Here is a 25,354-nt window from a genome sequence, read left to right as displayed (position 1 = left end):
TTTAGGAGGATTAATGAGAATGAACTCGTCCTAACGGACGGTCTCATGACTGTCCATCCCACATGCTCTTCTAGTCTATGACCAGTAGCGCCTTAACATGCTTATATTGTGTGTTTTTTTTCTCCACATAAGCTTTTTTGAAGGATGAGTCTATACTGAGAAATATAGGTTTAAGTATGATCATTCAGAAATTTTAAGTTGCTGAATGTTCAAAATCAGTTTGTTTCCATGGGGTCTGAATGATGCCTATGCAGAGTGGCCATGCCCTTCCATGATCTTACACGCGATTATACGGCCAAGCCCTTCCACGTTCTTACAAGCAATTTCACGGCCAAGCCCTTCCATGATCTTACACGCGATTACACGGCCAAGCCCTTCCATGATCTTACACGCGATTTCACGGCCAAGTCCTTCCATGATCTTACACGCGATTCAAGTCATTTTATATTGCATTAAAAATGTTAATAACATCTTCATGTACACGTCTATTGATTAGGTTTATGATCAACTTGTCGATGTTTAACCTCATCAAAGGTCTCACTAAAGTCATTGTTTAGACAATATAATCAATCCCTTCTTTTGTGTCAGACATTTCTAAGCTTTGCTTATAATGATAAAATAGTATCTACAACAGAATACAGTTCTTGAAATCCAGCGTATTATGCTATCCATATTCGAAATTAGGTTATTTTACAAATTCCTTGGAATGCTCAAATCTAATGTCAGCTAGGGTATCGATTTTCAGCCGACGGTATACTGGGAAATGCACCAAGTCGGCTAGCTGGAGTACATTTAAATGGGAAACTGTGGAGAAAGCTCACCAAAATCAACCGTTTGGCCAAGTACACGAACTTTTAATTGCTACACAAATCAAGCTGCCATGAACGTCACCAACTAATCTGCAATTCTTAATATGTAAAGTCTAGCTGTTGGCATCCGCGCGTCTTGTGCTTTCCTCCATTCCAGTGCCTGTGTCGACTTCCGTGTCAAGTGGAATGTCATCGGTCAGTGCCGATCCTAGGACGCAGAACTTTCTAACTGAAATGATAGGAATCGCCATTTTATCCAATGTAGTTATATTTTAACACTGTTAATGCATGACAATTCTTATGTCCGACTATGTTAAGCATTACTAATAATGTACCCTAAGAAATTATTGAGAGTATGTTAGTGAGTTTTATTTTGTTATTTCCTTCCATTTGGCAATCAAATAGACTGGTGTAACAGTACATTGGCTCCCCAAGACACGTATTCTTCTAATTTCATTTATGTGGAAAATTTGCCAAAACGGTTTGTATGTATGTGTCCTTTGACCCTTTCCAGACGACCAAGCCTGATGAAGTTTTAAACGGTGCTTTAGTGGAAAATGCAGGTACGTAAACCTTTGTCATGACCAATATTATCCATTTCAGAGCATATAGATAATGCCACGTATGAGAGTAACAAGATGCAATAATTCTGAGACAAATCGAATTGCTAAATATTATCACAATATCAGTAGGTTTAGAGGACACGTATAAGTAGTGAATAGGGGCGATTCAGCGTCAATGGGAATTAGCATTAAAAACCACCCTGGGCCTGTTTAGCGTCTATGTAAATTTAACATGGGAAAAAATCGTGGGCCTGTTTAGCGTCAAGGGAATTTAACATGGGAAAATAATCTTGGGCCTGTTTAGCGTCAAGGGAAATTGAACAGGGTGGGCCTGTTTAGCGTCAAGGAAATTGAACAGGGGAGAGGGATAGAACACGCACACACACACACACACACAATATAGACAACATACATTTTTTTTAAAAAAGGGGGTAGGCAATGAAAGTCAAGGTCTTTTCGAGGCCTATGAAGGGGCCCTGAAAAGGGCCTTTGGTTTCATCATCATCTTCTTCTTTAATTTCCTACACTTCTTTAGCCATTTTCTAACTTTTGCCAGTATTCCTGTCTTCTTCTTCTTTATTTCTGACTCAGGCATCCAGTCAGGATGATCTATCGCTCGGAATTTCTCCTGTATTCTTATCCAGTTATTGTTGAGTTTCTCAAAGCTTTCTTTTCTCTTTCTATTTTCTTCTTCTTTTCTTTCCTTAGTCAACTTTTCTTTGATGTTCTTATCCTCTTCCGTCATCACTTTCCTCATTACTTCTTCCGTTTATGTCAGCTGGTCGAACCCCCATTTTACGTATCGCCACTCCGTCCAATTCAATATTTTTTCTAAGAAGCACCTGACTTCGATGACATTTTCAAGTGCTTCCTTTAAACATTCAACTCTTACATAAGGCTGTTCAATCAATCCTCTCAATCTCTTTTCCTCTTCATCCATCATTCCTTGTACTATCTCTTTTGCTTCCTTCAGACTATTCACACAGTCAAGATACTTTTCTAACTTGAATTCTTTCTCTATCTTTTCCATGACAAACGTAACATCTACTATTCAGTAATAAATACCTATCAAATAATTCAGTAACTCTGTTGCTACCACCATTTTCCTTGTCTTTATTCCATGGAATGGGTTCTAATGTTGTTGTTGAATTGGATTTAAGTGGTGTTCGCTCGTAGTGAGCTTGTACCACTGGTTTATTTGCACACGGTGCAATTTTTGATTATTCCTGAGGTTTTTAATTGGGCCGTTAGTTTGTGGACAGTAGTTATGTGCCCAAACAGAACTAAAATGTAAGGCCTAGTCATGAGTAGGAACAGTACAAACCCACACTCATGTTTTCATTTGCATTAGCTGCCCCAGGTGTCAGCACAAGCAGTATGTAACGCCAGCTGCCATTGGTCGTCAGCTATGACGTCACATTAGGACACCTGGGCTTGTGGCAAGTGGAAATCGTTCCACATCTTGCCACGTTGTACGAAATCCGAGCGTGGTAAAGGAGGAAAGGTGCTCGACAAGCCAGCCGTGGATGTTGTGTACCTCCCGAAACGCCAGCCCGTACTTATTTCAAATCAAGTCCAGTTGTACTAATGGACAAAAAAGTACCAATATTGTGTAAGCCACCTGTGCAATTAGTTAAAATCCTACTAGTCTGTTGAATTTCCTATCCCTAACTGTTCTATCTAATCTAGTACAGAAGTGTACATAAACAAGTTCCCTATTTGTCCCTATTGAATGTAATATATTTAAGTGACTTTTAAAGGTTTTGTGACTGTTAGGTTTTTGATAGTTGTGAATTTTGAGCGTTGGTCCAGTGGTTCAAATTTGTAGGTTTTTGGTAAGGTTAAAAAGGGAAACCAAGCCAATTTAGGTTTCCCTATTAGATAAAGAAGCAATTTGATAACCCTTAAAAGGACTGTTATGGTGGTGCGTCCAAGTATCGTACTCCACTCGTACTGACGAAATTTTTGGTGGTGTGTATCGTCTCCAGGGGCGGTCTGCTGGTGGGCCTGGTTCGGTTAGGTCTTTCAAGATCCAGTCATGCATTCGAACCTGGTATGCGATGTTCTGTGATTCCAGCCCGTGGTGTACTTTCACTATGGTGGCAATCATAACTGCTAGGTTTAATGGGCACTCTTTAAGTGGTTCACCTCTCTTTTTAAAAGCCGTCAGTGATCTTTTGGCTTTAGTTTTGCTTGGCTTGGTGATGGTGACAATTGCTCTTCCCATTTGTGTAGTATCAGGGTGTTTAGTTCGTCTAAAAAGAGAGTGGCTTCATCTCTGTTGTACCAAATGTGTGTTATGCCTTAATCCTCTGAGTATTCCCAGGTAATATGTATGTTTGCCTCGTACAGACTGCGTTTGCCCACCCTTGGATCTGCTGGGTTTGCTGGTTTAGGTGGAGATGTAACTGGATTTGCAGACTCCGATTTGTCAGATAAGGTTGGTGAAATTTCTGGAGATACGGATTGTAGTGGTGGTGGTGGTGGCGGTGATGGAGTTAGTTTTAGCTTCTTTTTCGACTTCACAGTTTGAATAATTGGTGTTTCAGTCATATTCCTGATGCTCTTCAACATCGGTGAAATTTGTGGTGGTGGTGGTGATTTCATGACTGCTTCAAACTGCTGTTCTTCTATAGTTGTTGTCATTGTAGAAGCTTCCTTGGTGGTCGCCGCCCTTTGTGTTGTTTGCATTTCATTGGTCTGAGTAGAGATGGTGGTGGTGGTAGTCCCAGTTAATAGGGGCGTCTTTTTCGGGTGAAGGTGACTTCTGTTTCGTTCGGTCTCGTAAAAGGCGTGGTAGAGTGGCTGGTCACCTGTTGCGGGTCCAGTTTCCTGCTCTGCCTACGTTGCCTCTTTTTACGTGTAGTCCGTTTCACGAAGTATAAGTCTTCCTTCTCGTCGATTAAGTGGCCTCCCTTATTACTGGTTTCCCAGACGAGTAGTAATGTTGATCGTCTTGCCCCAGCTCGTAAGCTCCAATTAGCTGCCTGTTGAAGACCAATGGCTCTAATGGCTCTCAGTGCTGGTGCGGGTATTACTGCAATAGCTGGCAGCCATCTTTTTGTGACGCCTGGCTGGCTTTGTTCGCTCTGTGCAGTTCTGCTTTCCATCGCTGTCGTGTTACCTCTTGCTCTGCTCGACGCGACTATGATGTGGGTTCTAATGTTTTGTTTGTTTAGTTGAATTATAGAGGTGTTCGTCTGCAATAGACATGTACCTCTGGTTTATTTGCACACGGTGCAATAATTGATTACTCCTGAGGGGAGGAATGGTGCCACACCCCTCAGGCATTTATGTACTCACAGAGTACTATTTGATTGGGCCGTTAGTTCGTAGACAGTAGTGGCGTGCCCAAACGATACTAAATGTAAGGCCTAAAAGATGAGTAGGAATAGTACAAACCCATACTCATATATTCAGTTGCTTTTTTGCTGCCCCAGGTTTCAACCCAAGCAGTATGTAACGTCAGCAGCCATTGGCCAGCTATGACGTCACATTAGGACACCTGGGCTTGTGGCAAGTGGAAATCGTTCCACATCTTGCCACTTTTGTACGAAATCCGAGCGTGGTAAAGGAGGAAAAGGTGCTCAGCAAGCCAGCCCTGGATGTTGTGTACTTCCCGAAACGCCAGCCCGTACTTAATTCAAATCGAGTCCAGTTATACTAGTGGACAGAAAAATACCAATATTGTGTAAGCCACCTGTGCAATTAGTTCAAATCCTACTAGTCTGTTGAATTTCCTATCCCTTAACGTTCTATCTAATCTAGCACAGAAGTGTACATAAACGAACTCCCTATTATTCCTTATTTAAAGTAATATGTCTAAACGACATTTAAAAGTTTTGTCACTGGTAGGTTTTTCGATAGTTGTGAATTTTGAGCGTTGGTCCAATGGTTCAAATTTGTAGGTTTTTTTGGTAAATTCAAATAGGGAAACCAAGCCAATTTAGGTTTCCCTATTAGACAAAAATGCAATTTGTTAGCCCTTAAAAGGACTATTTTGGTTTGGTGGTGGGTCCGCCTGTTTTACTCCACTCATGTTGAAGAAAGTTGCTGGCGGTATATATCGTCTCCGGGGGCAGTCTGCTGGTGGTAGACCTGGATCGGTTAGGTCTTTCAGGATCCAGTCAAGCATTCGAACCTGGTATGAGATGATCTGTGTTTTCAGCCCGTGGTGTACTGTCACTATAGTGGCGATCATGACTGCTAGATTTAATGGGCACTCTAGAAGTAGTTCTCCTCTCTTTTTGAAGGCCGTCAAAGCTCTTTTTGCTTTTGTTTTACTTGGTTTGGTAATAGGGCCAATAGCTTCTTCCCATTTGTGGAGTATTAGGGTGCCAATTTCGTCTAGAAAGATGATGGCTTCATCTTTGCTGTGCCAAATATTTGTTATGCCGTAATCTTCTGAATATCCACAGGCAATATGTCTGTTTGCTTCGTACAGAGTGCGTTTGGATCTGCTGGGTTTGCTGGTTTAGGTGGAGATGTGGCTGGAGTAGCGGACTTCGCTTGGTCAGTTAAGGGTAGCTAGACTGCCGAGCGATTTTCAATTTATACGAAAAGCGCGGACGTGAAGGAAAACATCCCATAAGACAAAACTTATATACCTAGATCATGACCAAACAACGCGCGGTCGTGAAGGAAAACATCCCCCTAAGACAAAACTTATATTACCTAGATCGCCCCGAGTGGCCGAGTGGTCTAAAGCGCTCACCGTTACGGATCACTGCCATCTCACCTCTGTCTGCGTAGGTTCGAGTCTCGGATTCGGCTAATGTGGTGATGTGAGAAAGCTTGCCAGTAGCTTCTCGTGGGTCGGTGGTTCTTTCCGGGGGTTTTCCGGGTTCTTCCTCCACCATTAATACTGGCCGCCATGTATAGCCTATCTTGTGCTGAAAAATGGCGTTAAGCCCTACAACAACAACAACAACAACAATATTACCTAGATCATGACCAAACAATGCGCGGACCTAAAAGAAACACTCACTCACTTTTTTATACTATCCATCACTATTCTAAAACATGTTGACAAACCACTTAAAGAAAAAAAAATATATATATATATATATATATATATATATATATATATATATATATATATATACACACACACACACACTTTCTAAGCAAGATAAAGATTTCATGTGCTTATACACGCACTTCTATTTTTTTAACTTATTATAGGCAATCTATTGTTATTTCTTTTCGAGAGGTTGGGGTAGCCCTGAAAAGGGCTGTTTTTATGTTAACTTGAAGCTATGGCCATCTTTTAAGTTCTAAGACTGCGGCTTCCTCTGACGATAGGCTTTCTCCCAGGATAAGATCAGCTTCTCCGGAAAGAGAAGAAGAACTCTTTGGTATCGATACGACAGTCGACAAAGCCTCTGTCAGGTTCAGGTTGCTGCTGCTGCTGTTGCTGCTCTCTCTGCTGTTTCTGAAGCCTGTACTTCTCTGTCCATTCTTCTTTCTCCCTGTTAATTTCTTCTCTGAAGAGCTCTTCTATTAGGTCTTCAGTGACTTTTAACATTATCACATTTTCTATCTCTTCAGGCTTCGGTATCAGACTGTGTCTGACCCTATGCAAATTCACGTAGGCTTCGTTTTGCTTAGCTAGTCTGGAGCACATCTTCGTAGAAGGATGAGTCGATAATGGATGGTTGGACTTTTTCTTTGCTAGAATTAAAGTGGTGTGCGTCCAACTGGGGACATTTACCACTGGTTAATGCCACTACCGGTGGCTTTTTGATTACTCCTGGGGGGAGGAAAGGTGCCACTTCCCCCAGGCTTTAATGTGTTCAGGGAACACTTATTAATTGGGCCGTCAGATCGAGGCATCATTTGTGCCTGTCGGTCTGAGTCTCGGGCCAAGTTGAGTGGGATTGGACCTATCACACACTCGGTTTTCAGTTGCAATGATAGCGGTTATATTAAGGTCGCTTTTCGTGCACTGAAGTTTAGATTTGGTGTCTGGCCGTTGTGAACGAGGCGGGGTTCGGGTTCGGGCGGAGGTAGCGCTGGTCTGTAGTGCTTTCGACATCCAGGTATCTGTGGTCTAAAACCGTGTCTTGAATTTGGAATAAAGAATAACTCTGTGCTGTTGTTATTTAGAGTTTGGTTAAAGAGGGTGTTAAGAGTTTAAATGATTTGATAGTTGCCTTATGTTGGGGCAGACCCGTTAGGTGTTGGGTCCTTAATCCACCTTGCTCATAGGAGCATAGTGGTTGATGTTGATTGGTGGGTTGGGGTTCTAGTTCCTAATTGGTGTTTTTATTTGCATCCTGGTGCTGCCGGCCCTGATAATCTTTGGGTTTTTAGACTACCTTATATGTAGTTAATTTGGGGTCATTGATGTTTAGGTTAAGGTTTTGGTACAGCATTGTGCTGTTGGACCTGATAGTCTTTGGGTTTTGAGACTACCTTATATGTTCTAGTTTTTGGGGTCCTATGGCCTAATTCGAGTTGTTTGTTGCAGCCTTGTGCTGCCGGGCCTGATAGTCTTTGGGCTTGGAGACTAACTTATATAATCTAGTTTTTGGGTCCTGACGATAGTTATTATGAGGTTGATTCTTAGGTAGTGGAGTTGGTTATCAGACGTTGTTAGTGGTTGGATGTTGTTAGGAGTGTTATGATTAAGGGGTGAGTAGGGCTGGGTAGGTGGGTAGAGTAGATTTTTTTTCTCTCAAGTTCTAAATTTATCAGCTTAATTTGCGCTAATGTCCTATGAGTTGTTATTATTTTGATTGTTTGTTCCCGATTTAGTTGTCCTTGTCGATTACTCGTTTCCCCATAGTGCTAGGGGAAGTCAAGGTCTTCTATTCCGGTTTTTGTTCTGGTTAGCGTTTCCTATATTTCCCTAATTTTGGCGTATTTTTATTATTGGCCTACTTCGGTTTACTCTTATTAATTAGGAGATTATCTTTTCCTACTTTTGGGCCCTACAGGTTGCTATTTATTGATTGCATTTGTCCGGTTTGGTTGTCCTTGTCGATTACTCGGTTCTCCATTGAGCTTTGGAGAAGTCAAGGACTCCTAATCCGGATTTGTCCCTAGTGGGTTCCAATCTTTATAGTTTTTATCTAATCCTGTTTTACGTAAGAAGTTTATAATATTTTTATGTGTTATTTGGGTTTGGGTTCGATTTCATTAGAAATTCTGGGAATGTGCCTGGGGAGCCTATTTCATCTTGTTCTGTTTGAAATATCTCCCTTTCTTTTTTGGTTCTATGGCATGTATTGAAAACATGCGGTAGGTCTTCTGGGACCCGGCAATAGTAGCAATTAGGATTATGGGGAAAGGGTCCTATGTGCTTTCCATAGCTGTTAGCCAGTTTGGTTTTCCCAGTATATATTCTATTGATTATTTTTTGGTCTTTTCCTTGGAGTGTAGGTGGTTTTCTATTTCTACTGACTTCACTGAGGAGGTGGTATAGTTTCCTACCTTGGGGGTTGTTATTCCATTTTTCTTGCCATTTCTTGTTAATTAGTGAGGTGGCTAGGCTATACAGCTCGCTAATGGAATATTCCAATTGGATGTGGTTGGGTTCATTGAGTTTTTCTTTAGCTGTTTGGTCTGCTAATTCATTGCCTGGGATATTTATGTGGGATGGTATCCACAGGAATTCTATGTGCTGTTTTTGGGTTTTTTTTAAGCTTTTTAGCGTTAAGTAGGTTTGTTTAAGGAGGTTTTCACCATATTTGATATTGTTATTAAGGACTGAGGAGAGGACGCTGAGTGAATCGCTTATGATAACTGTTCTAGGTATCTTGTTTGTTTCAACCCAGTTGAGTGCTTCTTTAATAGCCCAGAATTCTGCTGTGAATATTGAGCAGTGGTCGGGTAGTCTGTGTCCTATTTTGATGTTAAATTCTGGTATTACGAAGGCGGCTGCTGTTTTCGCCGGCTCTGTTATTTTGGATCCATCAGTATATATTTTGAGGAAGTCTGGATAGTTGGTGTTAATTTCTTCCTTTACTATAGTGTGTAACTGAAGTTCTTGGTCTTTTATATTGCCATATTTGGTAAGGGAAATATTTATTTTTGGCTCTTCGGTGTTCCAAGGTTCAGTGTCGAAGAGTTTTTTGGTGTCCTGTTGGAGGTTGCCTATGTGGAGTTGTTCAATGAGCTCGTGTATTAATTTCCCTGTTGGTATTAGGTGTTGTAGTTTTGTGTTAAATGGTTTGTCACAATTATTTATTGCTTTTTGGTGGGTTGGGAATTTGGGTGTGGTGTTAACCTAGCTGCATATTTTAGTATTAATTCTTGGCGTCGGAGGTGGAGCGGGAGATTTCCAGTTAGCACTTGTAGTTCGGCTAGTGATGTTGATGGTAGCGCGCCAGTGATTGTGATAAGGGCTTTTCTTGTATTTGGTCTAGTTTGTTTAAATGCTGCCTAGGTGCAGAGTTCCATATTTGACAGCCATAGTCTAGTTTGGATCTAATCAGTGCCCTGTATGGTGTTAGTAGTGTTTCTTGGTTAGATCCCCAATAAGTACCTTTGAGGTTTTTTATGAGGTTAAGGTCCCTGTTGCAGCTTTTTGCTAGTTCATTTATATGATGTCCCCAATTTAGGTGTTCATCATAGTACATTCCCAGAAATTGTACTATTTTTTCATATTTGATTTCGTGATTTTGGATGGTTAGTTTGGGGCGATATTGTTTTATTTTACGTTTAGGGGTGAAAATTACTGCTATGGTTTTTTCGTGTGATAGTTTAAATCCCCATTTGTCAGCCCACTTTCCTATGTTATTTAAGCTTTCTTGTATATCGTTAATTAGTTTGTGGTTGGAGGGGTTTCCTGCTCTCCAGATCCCACTATCATCCGCAAATTGCGATATTTCAATTAGGTTGGATGCCAAGGTTTTGTCTAGGTCGTTGATCATTAGGTTGAAAAGGGTGGGACTGAGTACACTCCCCTGTGGAGTTCCGTTTTCTAAGGGATGTAACTCGGAGTGTGCGTCACCGATTCGGGTTAAAATCTTGCGGTCTGTTAAGAAATTTTCAGTGAACTTGTACATTCTCCCTGTTATGCCGTAGTGGTTTAATTTGGCTAATAAGTCTTTTGTCCATACCAGGTCGAATGCCTTTTGGAAGTCTATGAATACCGCTATGAGGTTTCTATCAGATTTATTTTTGGAGTTGAAAGCCAATTTAATTGCAGTTTCGAGTCTTATTAGTTGATCCGTAGTGGATCTTTTGTTTCTGAATCCGCATTGATTTTCTGTTAATAGATTATTTTACTCAAGGTGATTTTTAAGTCGTTTTGTAATTATAGTTTCCATGATTTTGCAGAGGTTGTTGGTTAATGATATTGGTCTATATGAGCTGACATTATGAGGGTCTTTGGTTGGTTTTAATATAGGGATTACGACCGCTTGTTTCCATTTGTTAGGTAATTTTACTGTTGTCCAAATCTGATTAAGTAATTTAATTGCAGTTTGCTTTATATTTGTTGGCATGTTTTTATACATAATATAACCTATCTGATCTTCCCCAGTTGATGTTTCCTTTTTTGCTTTTACTGCTTGGTCCCATTCATATGTTGTTATTTCTTTGTTTAGGTAAGATAATTTGGGGCCCAGGTCGCTGAATAGGCGTTGGTGTTCTAGTTCTACTTTTGATCTATGCTGTTGTAATGATTTTGGTCACTGCTCATTTCTGAGAAGTATTTTGCTAATTGATCTGCTTTTTCCTTATTGGTATTTGCCCCTGTTATTTTGGGCGCAAAGTTGGTTGTTTTGCCTTTGATCGCTTTAATTCTTTCCCATACTTGTTTAGTGCTAGTTTTGATGTTTATGTTGGTACAATATTCTCTCCAGCTATTATCTTTGGCTTGTTTAATGGTTTGTTTTAGTACCTTTTCTCTGTTTTTGTAATTGTTAAAGTCTAGGGAGTTGCCTGAGTGTCAAAATTTATTTAGGGCTTTTTTCTTTTCCTTGTGTGCCAGTTTGCATTCTTCATTCCACCAAGGGACAGTTTGTTTATTTGGTTTGCCGCTAGTTCTAGGTATGCTGTTGGTAGCTGCTTGTTGTATAATAGTAATTAGATTGTTGTAGTAGGAATTGACATCTTCATTCTCAATATCCTTTGTGTTTACTTTACTTAGTTGTTCCGTAAATAGTTCCCAATCTGCATTTTTACAATTCCATCGGGGTTGGGTCAGTAGCGGGCTATATTGGACTGTCATTTGTAGGGTGGTTATCAATGGAAAGTGGTCGCTTCCAATCGAGTCGGTCTGTTCCACTCTCCATTCGGCCACCTGTGCTAAGTTTGGGGAGCATATGGTGGGGTCAAGGGCAGTTAGGGTTCCATCCTCTGGGTTAAGGCGTGTTCTCGTGCCATCGTTTAAGATGGTCAAGTTGGTTTCAGCAATCCATGCCTCAACCAACCTGCCTCTTTTATCTGTTCGTTCACCTCCCCATAGCTCATTTTGTGCGTTGAAATCTCAACAAATGACAATCCGATTCACCCTTCTATGACTGTTAATCTGTTTATAGGTGTTGGGGTTTAATTCCTTGGTGGTGCCCCTGGGGTCGTATAGGTTATATATTTGGATGTCACTTTTCCCTGAATGTATTATTAGAGATTGCATTTCTATTGTTTCTGTAGTATTTGGTAGTGGGTTGATGGGGACCGGGGTTATGTTTTGTATGTTGTTACTGATATATGTTACAAGACCTCCCCTTGTCCTTTGATCCTATTTTGAAAATAGCCTAGGGCATATCCTTGAAGTTTTGGTAGTTGTTTAATTTTATTGGTTATTTTAGTTTCTTGGATGCAGATTATGTCGGGTTTTGTGATTAGGTTAAGAATGTTTAGTCTCAGTTCATCAATATTTGCTGACAGTCCTCTAGCATTCCACTGCCAAATTGTTATGTTTTTGCTTGTGTTGGTCATGGTGGTGTTGGGCATTACTGATTGTTTGATCGGTCATAGTGACCTCATTTTTGGTTCAGTATTGGATGCCATGTCTCCTCTATTAAGTCTATTTTATTTTTAGATATTAGGAGGTTGTTCATTAGCAGGAGTTTGAAATGGTCAGGTAGTTTGACCATATCTGCTTGGTGTTCTAGTTTGGAATTTTCTTTGCTGCTGTTATCCCAGTCCTGTGGGGTTTGTGTGGCTCGGTCAACTGTGTATTTTCTTGTTTTTGATGGGTCCTGAGTTTTTGAGGAATATGTTATGATATTGGCTGTGGCTGGTTTGAATGAGGCTTTATTTAGGTGCACTTCTTTTTTTTGCTTTCTGATATGTGAGGTTTTTTGTGTTCATTAGTTGGATTATCTGGTTTTCTCTTATTGTGTGTGGGCGTTCTAGTGATTGTGGCATATAGGGACCTCTGCAGTTGGTGCATTTGAGAGTTGTTAGTTTACATTGGCCCCTATGATGCCCCCCACATTGTTTGCAGAGAGTTTGATACTTGCATTTGGAGGCATAGTGACCCCAATGCTGGCAGTTGGTGCATAATCTCGGTTTATTGATGTATGGTTCGATATGGTATCTTATTCCTGTAGGGGATACGCGTACTGGTGATTTGAGCGGTAGTTGTGATTCCAATACTGCCTTGTTAGTCTCTTGTCCTTTGTAGTTTCTGAGTTTAAATGCCCTGTTGATAGATGTTCCTCCCTCTTTGTTGAGAGGTGAGTTGGTCATTATTTCGTTTTTGGAGAGTTGGCGTAAGCTTTAAGATTGCTTTGAAGTTGGTTTGTTGTGGTTGAGTTGTGGTTCGATTGGCTAGGGTTGGTGTTAATTTTGATTTTTGGTTTTTATCTGTATTTCTTGTCTGGTCGTGTTTCTTGGTTTTATAATGTCTTTCAGCAAGTATTGGTATGTTATTTATGTTGGTTAGTTCTAGGAATTTTGCCATCTGGTTTTGAGTGCTGTAGTGCACTATTATGTATTCCGTTTTTGGTCGCATGATTCGGAATTGTCCTGAGTGTGCCCTGTAGAGGGCCCCTACTATACTATTTGTAGTCAGGTTGAGTAGGCGTGCTGAGTGGCTTTTTATGAACAAGGTGGGTTCTGCAGGGTGAAACTTGTTTTCTGTTTTAGGTAATTTGGCCTGGGTGGGGGCTGATTTGTCAATTTGGGGGTGGGTGTTTAGATTTTTTTGTTTTTGGTTTTGGGTGAATTTGCTTTTTTGTTTTCAAGTTGGGGGGGGGGGGGTTGGGTTAGTTTTTTCCTGTTGGGATTTTGGTAGGGTTTCCTTAGTTGTATTTGTTTTTCCTTGTTTTACCTTTGCCTTTTCCGTCCCAAGTAATGTTTTCAGGTTTGGGGGTGGGGGTTGGTTCACTAGTCAACCTACTATGTTTATCCTTGTCAGTTTGACTGTATGTGAGGTCCTTTTCGGTTAATGGCCTGGATGGTCCCGGGGTTTGACTGTTATGGTATTTGTTATGTTTTATGGTCATGCATGATTGTGCCCTTAGCGGTTGCGCTTTTGTCTACCTGGATTTTCTCAGTCCGTGCATGATTCAGGGAGCCCCCCCCCCCCCGCTGTTCGCTGCGATCCCAGTTTGTCTGGACTCAATTATGATTGGTAAAGGTTTTTGTTTAGGCGATAGTGCCAGTGTTAAGTAATTGGGGGTGGGTGATTTATTTGGTGAAGCTATTTGCTGTTGTTTAGCAATATCCATTGCTACGGTTGCATCCAATTCTTCTTCCCCAAGTGTTTTATCGAAAAGGTTGAAATTTATTGGTGAGTTTGGGCTTGGGTATTTGGCCTGTTCACCAGTAAGATCAAAATCTGGGGTAGTAAAAGTGAAAGGCAACTCAATAGCTCGGACTTCTTTGTTGTTTGAATTGGACGTTAGGTTCAGTTTCCCTGTGTTAACTGGGGTAGTGGTGGTTTTTGAGTTTCAGTTACTGATGCTTGCCATTTGTTTTCGTAAACTATTTCCCCTATAGATCTGGGCGCTTCTTTCCCTGATAGCTTTCTTGTTAAGTAGTTGGGTTGCCATTTTCCTGTCTTGGGGGGGGGGGGGGGAGTGAAATGTTAGTGGAGATAGAAGTTGCTGTTGCTTTTCCTTATGACAGAGAAACTCACAATATTACTTGGTGCTTGTAATTGCAAGGAGTCTGTCCAGGCGCATACTAGTATGAGTCCTAGTGCCCGTTTTAAGGATAGGTGCTAACAGCTAGAATTGTTATTTGTTATTTAGAAGTAGAGTAAAGTGCAATTTGCCGTATTTATTTTCTTTGATTGAAAATCGCACCACGACTTTGGAGCTATATCGTTTACGGATTCAATCCAGGATAATCTATTCTGAGTCCTAGAACCGGTTTAAAAAAATAGGCTGCAAATTGTGAAGTTATAGATTGTTAGGTGAGAAAACAGTTATTATTTTATGATAACAGCACAGAGTATCTTGTTGCCCGCAGGCTTAGTAAAATTCCTACCTTGCTATTATGAACTTATTGAAATATGAGGCGGTGAAATCAAGATGGCTGCTGGGCGGGCTGCTGTGCTAGGATTCCTTTGTTCTCCCTTGGAAAATGGCGGCTAGCGGTCAGTTGTGGTTTTTCCAGGTGATTTCCAGTTTCCAGTTTTCTGCTTCCTTCCGTGGTTTTAGTAGTAAACTGCAGGATTTGGCGGTTAAAACATCTCAACATCCAAGGAAAAAGAAAAACCATCCACCTAGGCTAAGAGCGTGCCTAGGTAGGTATAGCGTTAGTTGTTCTGTCGATCTGCTCCCTCTGGCGGTCTTGAGTGGAATGAATGATGGAATGAATGAATGATGGTTAGACTGTTGTTGTTGCGTTGCATTATAGAGGTGTGCGTCTGCAATATACATGTACCTCTGGTTAATGGTGCCACCGGCTCCTTTTTGATTACTCCTGGGGGAAGGAATGGTGCCACATCCCCCAGGCATTTATGTTCTCACAGAGAACTTCTTGATTGTAGCCGTTAGATTGTAGAAGCATTATGTTCTTAACAACCTAAATGTAAGGCTCTTACATGAGTGGGAACAGTGAAAGCACGCACTCATGTTAGTAAAAATTCAGTCTGCATTAAGATTGCCCCAGGTGTCAACCCAAGCAGTATGTAACGTCCGCTGCGATTGGTCGGCAGCGATGACGTCACATTAGGACACCTGGTCGTGTAGCAAGTGGAAATGACGTTCACCGTGTTATTTACGGGTAAAGGTTCTGCAAACTGAAGTTCCACACGAATCTGGCCGGATTTTATAGGGTGAAAATGTTCCTCGTCGCTGCCTTGGTCAGGAGTGAAATCAAAAGCCCACAAAGCATAGCCTCCTGCATATTCCTCGTACGAAATACCGTGACTGGTGTTGGTCCCTAACTGTCCGGTAGCTTCGTACAGGGACAAGTACGACCTCAAGTAATTCCTGTCACCAAACTTAGGTTCGAAAGGCCTGGTACACAAGGCCTTGCCATCGGGACTGACTTCAGTCTTGGACACATTGTAATGTTGAAACTGGAAAGGATTTTCATTGTAGGTTCCGTTGAAGGCTGAATTCTTGACGATACCAATAATCAAACGTTTGGGTAGCTGTCCTTGGAACAGATGATCTTCGATCATGGATCGCTGTCCAGCAGGAATGGTGAACGTTTTCACTTCCACACGACGTATCGGATACTTGGCGGTCGTTCTGCTCAATGTGTGACTGATGTCGTTTCCCACTTTAGGCAACACTTCCACACGTCGCACGTAGAGTCTGACTTCTTCGATTTTGGTTTTGTAAGTGGCATCATCAGCGGCCATCAAATGGAAAGCGGCACTGCTACGATTCAGTCGCAGACGGATATCCACACCGTTCAGCAAATACTTCTCTTGTAACCACATGTCTAGATGCAAGCGATCCATCAGTTCTAAAGTGCGACTTCTAGCAATTTTCGTTCGTCGTTCTACAAATCCTGTTGTATTTTGATCATCCCCAGCAACTGTAATGCTGTTGAACTTAGTCGCTTTGTCAGGTTTCCATACCACGCAAGCATCCAGATGAGTGTTCTTGGCTTCTTTTCCGTACGTCAAGAGATTTGCCAGGTACGCTCGATAGGGGTAAGTATCCATGCTGCTGCTGACCAGTTTGTTATTCATGTACAAATCCACTTCGCTGAACAAGGAATGCATGAAATCATTGACGGGAGCTACTACATCATCATTGTCTAGGTCAGTGTTGGGGGGTTCGATCACTTTCACTTTCAAGTACAGGTAACTACTATTCAGATCGATGTAATCTTCGGGCTGACCTTTGATTTCAAACTCGATGGGAGCGGAATCCGTCAAAGAGGAGACGGGGTGAAATTCCATCATGGTGGGTGGCATGGCAAACGGATCCAGTTCCGACTTGGAACAGGCGCAAGATTCTCGGTGCATCATCTTTCTCTGTGTCTCAATACTTTAATAATCGAAAACATCTAAGTCTCGGACGGTTCTTCTTTTCTTTGCCTTTCTAGCTTTAGACGTGTGAAGTCTGGTGAAAGGGTGTTTTCTTCGTCGTCTCTTTCTGCCTTGTCCTTGCTGTGGCTTCAAGGAAGTAGGAATGCCTGACTCGGTAGCGTGCAGGGCATTTATAGGTGTTTCTCGTCGGCCCAAAATATCTTTACCCGTTTGCAGCAAGACATTTTTGCCTGCCCTCAAGAAGGCTTCTTTTGGGTTTTGTTTGTCGATGATGACATTTTGGAGAAATTCTTTGCCTTGCGTCAGTGCGGCATCTTTCAAGGCGTGCAATCCGCGTGTCACCATCGGTTTCAACACGGGAAACACCGAACGAAAAGCCGATTTCAACATATCTCCTAAACCGTGTCCTCGCTGTCGAGCAACCCCTCGGTACACTGGATACATGACTTACAACTCGTGAGAGAATCGTTTTCGAAAATGGAGTTTCACCGTGACTTTTCCTTTGGTGAATGAAATATTTTGTCCCAGATCTCCTTTTTTAGCAATGTTGACCGTGTCCTAATAAGACTTGCTGACCGGCAAATAGTGAGGATGTACAAATTCGCGGTGAACGTGATAAGTGTTTCCACTTTTCTCGTCAGACGCCGTGGCAGAATCCACTTTGAAAGGAATGACACGCAGTAACGGTACGGAGGTGTGTCCCACCACGTTATACTCCACCACATCGGAGTAACAAAGATCAAATTCAGTCCCTGGTTCAGTTCTACCGGGGCACGAAAAAACTTGGCAAAAGAATCGTTGTCGTAAATGACTGGTAATTCGACTTTTTGTTGTTCAGCTTTCTTCCTCAGCTCCATGTCCCCACCCAACATGGCAAACAATTCAGGACAAAATAAAATGGACATGATTTTACCCCCCTTAGGAAATTTCATCAGGAAGCGACGAACTACTTTATGGTACTCCAGGGTGACACTTTTTTGACACTCTCCAAAGCTTTAAGAAACACGAAATTAAACCTGGAGGCTATGGTGCTCACCAAATGTTGACCACTAAAATAATAGCCTGGGGGAATGAACAAGTGATAGGTGGTCCACTTTTGATTTTTTGTGCCAGGGGTTTTCTTGTCATATTTGCCATAGGCATCCAAGTACTGTTGCATTTGCTCATCATGAACTTCCACCGTAAAAAAATTTTGATTGGGAAGGACATTGAGGACTTGGGTCGGGTGAATGATTTCCACTAAAGCCACTTCCCAATGAGCTTCGTGATCTAATTGGATGGTCTGAGTTAATTTGGCTGTGTAACAGCACAACGTGTTGTTGGGAAACACCTCCATGGAACTGTCACTGGGTAAGGTTAAGTAAAATTGGTTAGGGTGACTCATAATTCCAGAGTTCTGTGACTGTCCGAGGGGTTACTCGAAGTCAGAGGAGTGTCTCCGCCCAAAATAGGATTGTTATTGTTGTTGGAGTGGTGACTGACACTGGCACTGGACAAAAGGTTCCCGTTGTTCCCGTTGGAAGAGAATTTCAGGGAGGGATTGGGAAGCAGGTAACCGATGCAACTGCTTAATAAAATGGTCCACAATTGTTTGTCTCCTTGTTGCAAACTCAAATTGGCAATGGCTGCCCCGATGACACAATACACCACAAAGATTTGGCAGAAAAAGACGATTTGCGTTTTAGGCACACGTTCTCCACACCATACCCACAAGGGTTGTTTTTGTAAATCTTGCAGAGAAGAACTGGGTGAAGGAGTGGTCGTCGTAGCTGCGTCTGTGTGAAAGGGCATGATGGTCACTTCTTTTTATAGTCGATGACTTGCGAAGCGTCGATCCAAGAATAAAAACTGGGTGGATATCCTTTCCAACGTACTTTGACTTCTTTGACACGTCGTTTGCCCACTTTACGGGTTCTGCTTTCGAGAATGCTTTCGATGTCGTACACGTCGTCTTCTTTTTTGGTGACACGTTGTAACTCGGGCAAATAAAACGTTCCTTTGAGCACTTCTCCGTTCATGTCTTCCAATTTATAGACGACAGGATCACGGCCATGCACTCGTTCAGTGACACGAAACAATTCGGTAGTCCAGTTAGGTAAGTAACCTTTGTCGAAAGTGCGTTTGATTTTACCATTGCGTACCCAATCTCCTACGGCCAACACTCCACTTTTCTTGGGGACAGTCCTCGTCGGGGACGTACCAAACAGGCGATCAGACACCAACACTTCGTTCTCGGGAGTCACCTCTTGCGGGGCACGTCCAATGATTCGATGGTAAGACTGGTTGTACGCTTGCACCAGGCGCGGTAAGATGTCGATGTACTTCAGAGTGTGGTGATACGTAAAATATTTTTATATGCGTTCTTTCAAAGTGCGTTGAAAACGTTCCACGATGCTGGCTTTGGTTTCAGGATTCTCGGTGGTAAAAAATGAATGTCACGTTTCTTTAATTCTTTTTGGCAAGCTTGGTTCAGAAATTCGGTACCTTTGTCCGTTTGCCATCGAAGATGGTGACGACCGCTTTGTTTCAACATTCGTTGCAGGGCTCGCACTAACTCGTGGCTAGATTTGGAAGTCAAGGGTACGACCCAGGCACATTTGGAAAAGACGTCGATGACACAAAACAAATATTTGTAGCCACGATTGTAGCTGGGCAAATGAGAGACATCGGCTAAATCGGCTTGCCATTGATGATCGATGCCTTCCACTCGGGTGCGACTTCTGGAAAACTTGCGTCGAATGGGTTTGTGTAAAGTGTAGGTAGCTTGTTCTTGTAACCATCCTTGCACTTGCGGTAAACGGAGACAATTTCAGTCGAGTTTTGGCAGCACGATAAAATTTTTGAACTTCTGCGTAACATGCAGGATGGGAGGGATCGTAGTAAATGCTGGCTAACACCTTCTCCATTTTTTCGTTTGTTAATAAGGTATCCACTCTTCGAGGATGCTACTTTGGGTGGGACGAAAGGGTGGTTTGGAAACGGATTTACCTGTCCGATGGGCTACGGTAGTAGAAGTCGAAGGTAGTGGTGGAGGTGGCAGTGGAATGGCTTTGGTCTTCTTTTCTTTTTTCACTTCTGGTTTCCGTTCTTTCTTTTTCACTTCTGTCGAAGGAGGAGTGGACATCATCTTTTTAACCCAAGCTTTCATTTCTTCTCGTTGGGGTATGGGGGACGGGGTCAACAAAGATGCTGCAATCTTACTAGACATGGGAGCTGCTGACGGTGTTTGAAAGACTTCTCGTATCTCTTCTTCCTCAGGCCTTGGTGGGGTAGCGTCTCTGGTGACCTCTGGGGATGATAGTGGTGGTGGTGGTGATGGTGTGAGGGATAGACTTTTCATCAAGGTCTTAAATCTTTCAGAGTGGGTAGAGCTGTTTTGTCTAAAGCTTTCTGGTGAAAGAGTTGCAGTCGTTGCAAGAGTTGCCCGTACTTTTGCGATTTTTCTGTTTCGGACAAATCTTGGCAATCCATCAAGGACTGCAGTTGGTGTTGTAACTGGGACATCTCGCTCAAATTGGGATTGGGAGGTAAATGCGGGGTGCGTGGTTCTTGCCAACGATGGTATTCCATCCATCGTTTGTAAGGCACTAAAGCTAGTTTTCGTCCTTCCATGGGGTGTCAGGGGTCAATTTTGAGATCTTGGGACTCCAGAGGGCCTTTTTATCTTGCTCCCACCAGTCCTTCCAACACGGTTCCCAAGACTGCTTTCAGTAATGGGCCTAGCAAGAGAGGTAAAATTCCTCCACGTTGGACCAACATCTTTTTCTTTTGTCCGATGGGGATTTTCTTTTGAACCATTTGGCGAAGAACGTGACGATGTTTGCCTAAGCATTGTTTCTGGTGTCTGGACAAAGGGATCGTGCCTTTCAACACGTTCAAACAACATTCGTACACGGTATCGATGACCTCTTTGGAGGCCGTTTGAACGAGTTTTTTTCGTAGGGGTGGAGAAGCTTTGGACAGGACAGACAACATGTTCCCATATTTGACTAAATGTGGAGGCAGTCCTTTCATTTTCTTTCATTGGGGTTTAGAAGAGGAATGTTTTCTGGAGGGTGACATATTTGCTTGTGGGTTCCGGGACATTCACCAAACATACACTAACGTCGATGACTTAACACACGCCCTTTTATCATTTTTTGGGACTATCGCTTTGTCATAAAGGTGACAATGTTTTTTCCAAAATCGCCAAGGAATCCTCCCCTTTGTTGACGCCTCTTTTTCTTTGAACGACTGTGTCTTTTCTTAGGGTAACGTCGATGCTTGGCTAAGCGCTTTGTCGGATGACGAGTCTGCTTTTGTCTCTTTCTTTTTTGACGATAGTGACGGTGTGCACTTCTTGGAGGTGACATCTTTTGGAAGTTCACTGATACCCCTACTTTGTCGCAGGCCTTTTTTATATTGGAACGCGTCGCCATGGATTGTCTTTACGTCGTATCAACTTGAGGACAGGCATAACACGTCGTGCAGGGGTACGCAACGGACTAAATCGAGCCAGTTCTTGCTTGGACAAATCCAGTAAACTTTGTAACATGCCCGATCTTTCTTGAACTTTGATTTTGGGAGAAGGTACTTTGTGAGCAGCGGCCACTGCCGCTAAATTGGAGGGTCCTGCCACTGGGGAAGTTCTTGGGGTCATTAACGGAGAAGTTCTTGGTGTGATCAACGTCTCCAAGTACTTTTCAGTTCTTGGTGTCATCAACAGAGAAGTGGATGAACCTGAGGCTACCGGAGACGCGGTCACCGCCGTTGCAGGTCGTGGTTTGCGAGTGTAAGGTTGCGTCCTGGCCGAAGTGCCTCTCTTGCGCCTAGTCTTTTGTGGACTTTTCTTTATCTGGGGACTTTTTCTGTGCTTCTTTTTCTGGGGGCTTTTTTTCCGGGGTGGTGACTGGTAATAGGAGGGTCCCGCCACTGGAGAAGTTCTTGGAGACACGTGTCTCCTTGGGGACCTGGTCTTGACACCGTGGCTCTTTTTCTTCTTCTTGGAACTTCGTTTGGCTTTTTTCTTGGGGAGAACTTTGGGAGCATTAGGATCCCATCTTAAAAGAGAGCGAATGATGACCCCTCCTAGAGTACCGCTCCCTCCAGGTTTCAAAATGATTTGTTTTATGGTTTGAGTGTCGATGCGGGGATCGGCCAGTTGGGTCAAAGCGACTTTGTTTCGATCAAAAAAGCGTTTGGTTTGATGAGGAATCTGAATGATCCCTTGCAGTAATTGACGTGTTGTCACCTTGAACCATCGTAAGACTTCTTTGAGACTAGCTTCTAAGACACGAGCCCGTATTTGTGGATTTTTTTCGCGACTGATGCTGTACAAGGCACGAATCAATTTGATGGGAAGATGAGACTGAAGGAACGTCATGTTCAAGCTGTGTGAGACAGACGAAAAGTGTCTGAGGTTTTTATAGATTTTTTTTTGAGTGAAATTAAGTCGAGGACGGAGACGTGTACAGGGCAGTCCCTCCGTCTTGGCACCAGTGGTGAAACGAAATCGCAAATCATCGGGGGTCGTAGGTTTCAAATCGACGAGTAAATAAGCGTGTGGAGTTTGAGTGGCATCGTCGTACGCCTGAGTCAGCCAAGGCGTTCCTAACTGTTTGGCTAAGACTTGCACTTGCGATTTATCTCGAGGGCTTTTAAACAAGACCACGTAATGCGCATTGAGACTGATGGTGCGATGGGCTTTACTTTGTTGAAACAAATTTTGAGTGACGTAAACGTCACTGGCATTACGGTGATGCCCTTTGTGCGTAAACCACAGTTTAATTTCTTCTTCGTCTTCTCCTAACATGTCATCGAAATAGACCAAATGGGTTTGACGGGAGTCAGAGACGATGCCGTCGTCTTCTTTAGGAATGCCTTCCATAAACACGATGGAATCGCCTTGACTTTCTCGCAAGAGGCTGTACGCCGATTGCCACTCTTTGTAACACCACACGATGCGTTGAGGTGGACGATCGATCAAATGATGTTTATGTTCAATCAAACGTTTGACGAATTCTTTTTTGCCTAGGTCCAGCCATGAGCATGTTAAAGGGATGGCGAAGATACAAAGCCTCCCAACTGGCACGATCTAAGTGTTCGTCGATGGTTTTGACAGTGGAGTAAGAGGGAGCAGAGACAGCAGAAGTAGCCATAGTGTCAGGAATGTCACTTGTGACACGAAAACAGACAAGACAAGAGTTTTTATACTTTTTTCAGGACACGTTTATTGAATGTTTTATACATGAACACGAAAGACAAAAATACATAAAAGCCAAAGGCTTAAGTACAACGATAAAAGGCACATGAAAACCATCAACGTGGAATAGAAACAAGTTTCTGAACAACATGTTTTGGGTAATGTTCTGACCAGTTCTATAGGGGGTAAGGTCACACAAGTGTCCTCCCGAAAGGGTCTTTCAGGCATGTCCACGACAGTCCTGTCCTGGGTGACGGGTTCTTCTTCTTCTGGTACTGTCACTAACACAGGTTGAAAAGTCACTTTTTTCTTTGGACGTTGAAAGGAAGGATCACAACTCTCGAGCATGCTGGGCCACTTCTTGAGTCCAAGCCTCAAAACCCCCCTATTTTTCCAGGCACGTACATCTGTCCAATGGGGTGTAAGTCACAAGCTACACACACATCGTCATACACCTCTTCGGTAGCTAAAAGTTGACGAATCTTTTTTTCCCGTAGAGGTCGAGAAGTATCCAGATGAAAACGCAAGGCTTTGAGCAAAATGAGTCTTTCGTGACCATTTAAAGCACCACTTTCATGTTGAATGGGGTGGTAAGTACTGTTCGTAAAGAGTCCACAAGGAATCGGCTGGTAAACGAAATTCCAGAAAACAAGTCACTAACACACACACCACTTGTCGACCCAAATTGAACGGAAACAGTTCTTGTAATAATTGATGGTAATGATCCACGGTTTGAATATGGTCATTGAGTTCCTTCCACGGAATCTGTTCAATCACATGTGATAAAAGTCGTGGCATGGATTCCTGTTTTTATACTCTCTTTGTTTCGGAAGCAATACACATACTTTCTAACCAGAGATCTTCGTTCTCCATTTGGAAATTTAAATGCTCCAAACTGTAACCTAAACTTCAGAGTTCGATTAGAAGTTTCCTCTTCCGCTAAGTAGATTACACGTAAAATATGTTGGTAATCCTTTAACTTGTCTTCCTCAATGCGTTGCACTAGCTGAATCTCGAAGTAACCAAAATGATCAACATTTCGATCATTCACTAACTCAAAGTGTTGAACAAGGTCTGACCACTGAAACAATTTCTGACGAATCAGCTCTCTTATACCATTCAGGTACCAGTGTTTCAACCACTGGTGACGTAACGGATGCAATTGTTCTTTATGTTTCACTTGTATTTTGACCAGTTCTCGGTAAATGCGTTCTCTCAACTCCACAGGCAAGCCACAAATGTTCTCTAGCAAAGTATCCATGAATAGGTCATACTAAAAAACTTTATTATTGTCGTAGACAATAAGTGTACTGCCTGGTCAGAAATGGTTTTATTCCAATAGCAAATCTAAATGGTTTAGTCACTAACTTGCACTTTACAGTTCGTTTAGAAGTTTCCTTTTCCACTAAGGTGACATTCTGTAAAAGATGTTGGTATTCCTTTCACTCTTCTTCCTCTGAAATTTGTTGCAGTAGGTCTACCTGGTAGCAAGTAGAATCACCAGTAACAAAACATTTCTTTGAACGACGGGAAGGTTGATAAAGGTCTGACCAATGAAACACTTTCAGACGAATCAGTCCTTTTATAGCATTCAGGTACCAGTGGTTCAACCACCGGTGACGTAACGGATGCAATTGTTCTTTACGTTTGACTTGTATTTTGACCAGTTCTAGGTAAATGCGTTCTCTCAACTCCACAGGCAAGCCACAAATGTTCTCTAGCAAAGTATCCATGAATAGGTCAGTCAGAATTTACAATCTTCTCCTACAGCAAAAGTAATCCACATAGTAAGTAATTTCTGACCACTGCCATTCAGGGTAACGTCCAAGAATCTCACTGAACTCTTTTGATGTAAACGGTCTAGAGTGATATAATAGGATGAACGCACACTTGACCCAGAGAAATCTAACACATTGGTTGACTTTTTTCACTTTCCTCTTGTGAATTTCTCGACACAAAAGTTATACAGTTACCCATTGAGATTTCACTCTGGCAAGTCCCTGCCAAACTTCATTGTAAATCTTCTCTTGCAGTTCTTTAGGTAATGATTCAATATCGTTTTTGACATGGAGTTTAAATACTGGTCTCAGTGATGTCCAACATTTGATTCCTAGCCTGTCTGGTTTCCTCAACGACATGGTAAGTTACTTCAATGTCTCGGTCCCACTAAGGGTAAGTAATGCCAATTCGGTGACCATCAAGCATGTTCCAGGTAGGCTGAATCTTGTGGTTCCCAGTGGTGAAGTGACACACCGCAACTGAAGCACTTGACTTTATCCCCTTCGCCCAAGTAGAAAAATCCGGCTCTGGCTAATTCTTCGGGGGTCGGTCCTCCCAGGTACTTAGGCCATTTTCCTTTGAACGATTGAAGACGATTTTCAAAGTCGCAATATTCCGACAAACGCACAGGGAACGAATATTCGTCTTTCACAGGTTCGTT

Source organism: Sinohyriopsis cumingii, chromosome 11 (genome assembly GCF_028554795.1).
Source record: "Sinohyriopsis cumingii isolate HCF-2022 chromosome 11, ASM2855479v2, whole genome shotgun sequence".
Lineage (NCBI taxonomy): Eukaryota > Metazoa > Mollusca > Bivalvia > Unionida > Unionidae > Sinohyriopsis > Sinohyriopsis cumingii.
This window is presented reverse-complemented; position numbering follows the sequence as displayed.